This window comes from Crocodylus porosus, unplaced genomic scaffold (genome assembly GCF_001723895.1).
Source record: "Crocodylus porosus isolate Cpor-Errol unplaced genomic scaffold, CroPor_comp1, whole genome shotgun sequence".
Classification (NCBI taxonomy): domain Eukaryota; kingdom Metazoa; phylum Chordata; order Crocodylia; family Crocodylidae; genus Crocodylus; species Crocodylus porosus.
Window position 1 is genome coordinate 36,129,496 of NW_017728912.1, and position 7,937 is coordinate 36,137,432.

The 7,937-nt window shown below is 45.3% G+C and overlaps 1 protein-coding gene and 1 long non-coding RNA gene across 2 annotated transcripts in view; both read right to left on the reverse strand.

The window, feature by feature from the left end:
• LOC109309494 overlaps nt 1-6,519 on the reverse strand; it is a 25,471-nt gene extending 18,952 nt beyond the window's left edge. The window contains exon 1 of the long non-coding RNA XR_002100930.1: nt 6,509-6,519. This is a non-coding gene — a long non-coding RNA (uncharacterized LOC109309494). The remainder of the gene's footprint in view (nt 1-6,508) is intronic.
• ADAMTS3 (ADAM metallopeptidase with thrombospondin type 1 motif 3) overlaps nt 1-7,937 on the reverse strand; it is a 277,324-nt gene that overhangs the window by 125,628 nt on the left and 143,759 nt on the right. The gene's annotated exons all lie outside the window — the stretch shown is intronic.

The window sequence follows — 7,937 nt, forward strand, 5'->3', positions numbered from 1 at the left end:
CCCTGCTTTCTGCCCCCGCCCTGCTCCAGCCCAACATGGCTCCCAGCTGCATGGCTGGACTGGGGAGCCCAGGCCTGCGCTGGTATGGGTGGCCCACAAATACCTACATGCGCCCTCACCCCATATACCCACAAACCTATACCCAGTCCCCCCACAATATACAAGAGTAAGACTCCATTTTAAGCTATTGTGCAATCATCTCTATGTGCACTACAGAAACACAGGTAAACCAGGACAAAAATATTTTTTTGAAATCAAATTAATGTTTTAGATGTTCACTTTTTAGAATATAATTGGTATTTTTCTGGTTCTGAGAGGATAATACTCCTTGCTGAAAGAAGTACTTCTAGGGGCAAGGGGAGGGACTTCTGGTGGCAAACGTCAGGGGGCTTCCAGTCACAAGACAGCGACCAGGGGATGGGGCGCCTGTTGAGGGGCAGGGCTACCCATGCGGCCCTCGATAGCTTGTGAAAACTCGGTAAGAGGCCCTCCGCCTGAAATAATTGCTCAAAGGCAAGGAAAAAATATACTTTGCATTATCCAATTTCTTCAGCCAAATAAGGCCAATACCTGGAAGCACCTCCCAGCAGCCAGGTCTGTTGCACTCCCACATGTAGGGCATTTTTACACGTACTGCAGTGATAGAGGGAGGCAGTGTTTCAATTAGAGTAGGAGCCACTCTAATTAAAGTGGGGTAGTGTCTGGCCTGGGCACTTGAACTAAAGCTCATTACACATGCTTCAGTTCAAGCAACCCCCATCACCATTTTCAAGCATGGAGACACTGATACACGATATACAGAGGCTGCTGAAGCATGGTCATTGCCACACTACAGCAGACTCGATTAATCACCCTGTCATTACAGTGTAATGACACATTGTCATTACAGTGCATCAGAGTGGCCTCCACACTCATGTACAGGCACCCATAGAAGCTACACCACCCAACTAATACTGGGTGTCATTGGCTTTACCTAAGGCAGATTCCAACCATAAGTGAGCCCTGAGATCCTGAAAGAACCAAAGCAAAGAATAAATCTTTCCAGAAAAAATCTTGATTGCTTTGTTAATAGTTTTAACAGAAATGGATTTGCAAAATCCAGTTGTGCTGGATGGTTTAAAAACCAGCCAAGACTATGCATTAAGGGTAAGGATGAATGTGTCAGTAGATCAAGTCAAAAAGAAGGTGTTTAGTTGAACAGGTTTTGGCATGAATGTGGAGATAACATCTTCATTAAAGAAGAGGTAGAACCAAATGTTAGTGAAATTCACAGTTGCTAGCAAGTGGAAAGAGCTGAAACCTAGTAAGAGCGGAGAAGTGAAGAGATCATGGAAATATGAAAAAAGGAGTGTTAAAAAATAAAGGCTAAAATATATGGAGGAATATAATCTGAAATATTTATAACTAGAAGAAGAGACTTGGAGATGGTAATGCAAAGCAAAAAGGTGACAGTGGCAGGAAGCATTACATTTGTTTCCTTAGTTTACAATGTAATAATCATAATTAAAAAACAGTCAGAAAGCTAGTATTTTTCTATATTAACATTTTTAAGCTCATATTAAATTATGATATACTGGTGTGTCAGCATGATATGTACTGTAGTGCACCACAGCTCCATGTAAATATATTTATCACATTAGGGACTGCTTCTGATGAGTCTTGAAAGAGAAAATTTGTCATTCAATAATTCACAATGCACATGCAAGCCAAACACAGACAGAGATAGGTGATGTTAAATAATTTAATATTTTAATTCATCTTTAACTCATCTGATTTGCTAAAGTAGGACACTAAATAAGTCAATTCATATCTGCTCCCTTCTCCCCCCTTCGCTTCTGACACATGCCCTTCCAGGGTGGTACTCAAATATAATCTGTGGCTGAACTCCTGACACCTGAGGAATGCTCTTGTGGCTGTATTTTAGAGCTCTTTTATGTTGCAGTGACCTCTATGTCCAGCATAAGGGACTACAGGGAGACCAAGAACATCACCTCTGGCTTTGATGAAGCGTTTGTCTATGTAGCCACAAAAGCAGTGCTCCAAGATGAGAACAGGTAGATAGTGCTTAGGCAAAGTCTAGGAATACACTAATTGAGATCCAACTAGGAGCACACTCATTGGCAAAATGCACAGGCACTATACCTGCCAGCACCACTAGTTCATCACTTTTTCAGAAAGCATTAATATGCACCTAAAGAAAAGTATTTTAATTTGACACTAGCCAACAAGAAAGACTTTTCTATCACAGCTGGATAAAAGAAGCCATGTTGGAAAATCTGATTCAGATTTATGAATAGTAAAATATCACCATTTTCAATTTACTGCAGAACAGGAAAAAGCAATGATTCCAGTACATGTATAAGTAAAAGAAGATGACCCACAGCTGAATATGGATCTTAGATCCACCTGAGACTCTAAATTAAAAAAGACGTATTCTCTGACTCAAAATACAACTAAAATCTTTTGGTAACAATTTCACGGGACTTCTATCATTCAAGCCAGTAGACAGCAACAATCTGAAGACAGTCCTTACAATATTTCTATAAGTTTTGTAATAGTACACGTGGAACACAAACAGAAATAACAATTTTCACCCGATCTGGCTAGTGAAAGTAGCCTTTTATAGCTGTGACCAAACACAAGTGCATAGCTTCAGACTGCTTCAAAACATGGCTGACTGGGTGAAAATCAGAACCCTCACTGGATGAGAGATCAAACGAAGACATTTCAAACATACCATCTTCTGTAACTTCTGTCTGCCTGTCTTCCAGCCTTGAGCTGTTTTCAGAATGTGAAGGGGGAAAGGGAGCGGAGGTAGTTTGTTCGTGGTTTTTTTCAGCTCCCCTGTCCGCCCCAAGGTGGGGGCTCCAATTCAGCCACCCCACCCTCCAGCACCAGCTGCATAACCCCTAGAATGAGCTCCCTCTTCTCCCTTTCCTCCTCTCCCATCCTGAAAACCTTGCAGCCTCACAGGGAGCAGGGGCCATTGTTAGGGGAAACCAGCTGCAGGCAGTAGCTAGGTTCCCCTTCCCCCTAGAAGCAACATGGAACTTCCGCTTGGTCCGGGGGATTGTTGTAACTCAAATCACTTCCTCCAAAGCATTCTCAGTTTCAGCAAGGAGATGCACTTCTGTCTGCACCCATGATTTCAGCACTGTCAAATCTAAATACAAACCCTGGCTTTAGTCACAGGAAGTGCATCTACATGAGCCAGTACATTGCTGTAGCAGCTAGCTATGGCAACGTAGCTCATTGCTATGGTGATGTAGCATTGGCAGGCATGAACTGTGACACTGACGCTACCGCACAGTAGCAACAAGCTACTGCATAGTACCTAGTTGTTACTGGGCAGCAGAGTCAGAAATAATCTGTGTGCCACCAGGACTGCGCAGTAACTGGTCACTGCGCAGTCAGGTGCACATATAAATGCTCCCAGGGAAACCCAACTCCAAATTAGCTCCAGTTTAGATGCAAATTTGAAAAACTGGCTTGTGAAAGTAAGGTCTTAAAGTTGGACTAACATAATAGTGACAACGAATGTTTCAAACTTCTAGAAGAGAAGCCTAATTAATTGATTGCTTAACAGAAGAAACTATGGAGGCAAAAGCAAAATGCACAGCAGAAAATACTTAACAAAAATGCACATTTAGTGTTAAGTCATATTATAAATCTCTCTCTAAACCATCTAAAAAAACAAAATCCACTAACATAAAATCTAAACGAGCCAAGTCAGAAAGCTGGGAGATCAAGCCAAGAGTAGAGTCAGAGAATGAGCTGGGTTGAGAAGCCAAGGGAATGAACAGTCAGAGAGCAAAACATAGTGAACTCAAAAGTAGTTCGGGATGAAGTTGAGTCCTATTACCCAGGTACTGCCTGTTCCAGCTCAGGGGTTTATATGGGAGAAGTAAAAAGTCTGCTGGCCCTAACTAGCCTCTCCTGTGACAGGAACAGGTGGAGGACTGGTCCTGATGGAGGCTTCAGGCCAGCCTTGCCCAGTCTGGATGGTCAGCTACAGGATGGCAGGCTAGGATAGTAGCTATGCTGGTCAGGCTGAGCCTCCAAGTTCATGGCCATGGCCTGATATGGTCACATACAGAAGCCAAATTAAACTAAACTGTCCCAACACTCCCAGGCTCCACAGGAAGCTAAAACTACTGTGAGATATTATTTGTAGCGTAGTGTTCATAAGAAGCCTGATGGTATCACAAAACTATCAGTAGCACATAAACAGTCTTTTTTACTTTTTCAAAGGAGAGCTCTTATTATTACAGCAGGAATCAGTGATTGAACTCTAAATCATGCTGATGCCTGTAACACATGGATAAAGGATGGGGTGGATCCTAAGGACCAACAGAAATATGCTAAAATTGTAAAGGGGGAAGGAAGAGGGTGGAAATCAAAAAGATACAGACTGTTTAGGTGGGAATAGGTAAACAACTGCTTGGGCATTCAAGGGCAACTTCAGCCCTGATGTTATTCTACTGCCCCAGAACTACAAAGGAGCTATCTGAACAGCTGAAAACTTCGAAAGAAGATCCTGCTTAAAATACAAATGAATCAAAATTTGTTCTTTAGGAAGGCCTGAACTTGATTCTGGCTTTATCTTTCAACATCACCGTGATTACCTGGTAGCCAAGTTCTATAAGCCAAATACAATGATAGGGTGACCATATTTTTCTAAGGAAATCCAGGCCATTGCCACCCCGCTCCCCACCCCCTGGCCAATCCTTACCCCAGGCAGCAGAAGTGGTGCCCACTCCAGCCTGCCCCCCAACCTCCAGCTGCTTGTCAGGAAAGCACCAAAGGGGAACAATATACAAGTTTTCCTAGAGTGCCACACACACACATGCACCAGCTGGCCGCACTCACAGCAGCTCTCTCTCCACACCCTGCCCCAGCCAATCCCCACCCCAGGTGGTACCAATTGCTGTACCTCATATATTCACTTACAGAGTCAAATCCTACTTGCATAAAACTTCTCACTGGGCACATCTAAACAAGACGCTAACAGCACAGCAGCCTAATACTACTGTGTGATAATGCATCACAGCACAGACAGTGCTAATACTCTACTGCATAGTACTATTAGGCTACTGTGCAGTAGCATTACTTAAAAGGCGTTTGCAAGCACTACTGTGCACTAACCCCAGTTACTGCAAATTTATTTAGTACTTGATTATACAAGAACTAAATTAAATGTGCAGTAACCACTGAGCATTAAAGAACATGTAGACATGCACAATGAAGTCAACAGGCCTATGCCCAAGTGAAGGCAGGAGGAGTTCGCCCTCAAGATCTGGTTTTGTTAAACACTAATTTTCCTTGAGGCCCTGCTACACATTCAAATTAAAGCTGGATAGATTTCTATTTCTATTTGGGCAGGCATTTAGCAAACAAAGCTAGACCAAGATGTTGTTTAATGGATCTGTTTTATTTCATTTTATTTTAAATATTTTGTTTTATTTATACTATAGTCTCTTTTAAGTGGTTCTATTTCTCCTACTGAAAGCTGTCCAAGCCTTTGTTGAGAAGGGAGGCATATAAATTGCATAAATAAATAAATAAGAGGTGAAAGTGGTTTCCTACATACACATCTTGAATTGCATGTTTTTGAAAGGAGTCTTAAAAACTCAGTGGACTCACTTTTAGCTTTTAACTGGCTCCTTTCTTATGATTTTGGTTTTTCATCCTGCAAAATCACTTTACTCAGTACTTTTAAAAATGGGTTGTGTCATGTCAAGTAGTATGTTAACTTCTTATAGCTTCTTTTTCCACTTGAAAAATAATGTCACGTAATATTCTCCATGGGGGTGTTTGCTTGGGATGGCTGTGGCATACTGTTTTCCAAGAGTACCTGTTGAAGCCAACCCAGGCTTGCTTTCTAGAACAAGGGGGAAGCCTGAGCTCCTTCTCAGTCTGAGACCCTTGCCTTTCAGTCTTTCAGTCTCCCTGGTTCTCCCTGCTCCTGAGAGACATCACCTCCTTTAAGCATGACCCAGTGCAACCCATAACTCCAAGCAGCACAACCAACCAGTCTCTTCTGTAAAAGCATTTATTGGGGAAAAGGCCAGTCAGCCAGATGCTAAATATCTTTCCATTCCCAATCCAGCCCACACTGCCCTGAGCACCCCCAAAGATAATCATCTGTTCCCTTTCAAACTCTTCAGTTCTCCAAAGCTGCTCCACTTTTCCCAGCCAGAAACAGATGTTGCAATATATCGTGACACAGCTGATTGCACTTCACAGACATCCCCAGTTGCCGCACTCCAACTTGGGACATGTCTGCAAGCAAGGGCAAACCCTCTCTTACACACACACACCATGCTAGGGATTGGAGGACTCTCTTGCAGAAACAAACAGATGTAGGGCAGAATAAAGTGGTCCAACGTATTACTACCTTTGTTGATATGCCACTAAGCCATTCAAAACCGTGTTGACACTAAAGATTCATCTTCTTTCCTCCTGCACATAGCCAGTCCTGGCATTTAATCCTTCATTCTCTGTGCACAAGCTAAATAAGTAAACTGAGTCACACAATATTAAAGCAATGTGAATACAGGGTGTGTCTACATGTGCAAATAATCCAGGAGCAGTTTACCTTTGAGTAACCTACTCAAAAGTAAACTCTCCTGGACACACGTCTACACATAGGGACATGACATAGCAGTGGATTTGCTGTTCTTAGCAGCAGACCGCTCCCACTCCCTGTGGCCCTGCCACCACCAGGGGGGGGATTGGAAACTCTGGTCAGCAGCCAGCAGCCATCTTTAAAAGGCAGCCCCACTGCCTGTTCCCTGGCCAGCCACTTTTCTGGCCAAAAGCAGTGTGCAGAGCACAGAGGCAGTACGTGGCGGCTCTCTCGCCACAGCCTCTGCCTCCCCTCACCATGGCTGATCCACCACTGACATCCAACACCCTGGGCTCCTAATTACCATGCTGCTTACCCTACTGGCCTGCCGTGGCAACCGCTATCTGACTCAGAGCAGTCTGGGCCATGCCAGCTCTCCTGCATGCTGCGCTCACTTGGCTGGCCTCACCATGCTGTCCCAGGCTCCCACCTCCATGTGGCTGCCGTTCGGAACTCATGCTGCTGCCCAGACCCTGGGAGAAATGCCAAGGACATACTCCTGGATGCCACCGCTGGGGCCATCCATGCCCTCCTGGGCTTCCAACCCTGCCACCTGTGGGCCCACCTGGCCAGGACTGGCAGCTACACATCATTCAGACCACCTGGGATGATGAGTAGTGGCTGGAGGTGTTCCAGATGACCCTGGCCAATGTCCAGGAACTCCTGGAGAAGCTCCGCCTGCATTTGGAGCAGCAGGATACCACCAAAGCAACAGCCCCACCCCACAGACACCTGGCTCCCCACTGCCTTGCTCACGTTGGTCATGCCCACCAGCCTTCACCATGTCAGCCAATTCTTCACCGTCGGCAAGGCTACCGCTGTGAAGGGTCATCTTGGAGATGTGTGACGCCTTCCAGGATATGCTGGGGAACACTGTGCTCCCCACGCATGACCTGGCGGAGATGGTAGCAGGGTTCTGTGCCCAGGGCTTCCCCCAGTGCATCAGGGCCCTGGAAAGGATCTGCATCCCCATCACCTGCCCGCCCCATAGCAACCGACCCTACTACAGCTGGCAGGGCTTCCATGCCATCGTGCTACAGGCTATCGTAGACCACCATGGTGCCTTCACAAATGTGCATGCCAGGTGGGCAGGCAGCAGTGCCCACAACACCTGTGTCTTCCACAACTCTGCCCTGCCAGCCCTGGTGGAGAGCAGGTACTTCATGATAGAGGCTCCAGACCTCCAGCTGGGTATGATACTGGTGGTTATCAGGGATTCTGCCTACCCACTTCTCCCCTGGCACATGCAGCCCAACACCAGCTTTCCCCGACAGCAGGCCCACTGCGCATGCGCGCAGTTTAAAAGGGC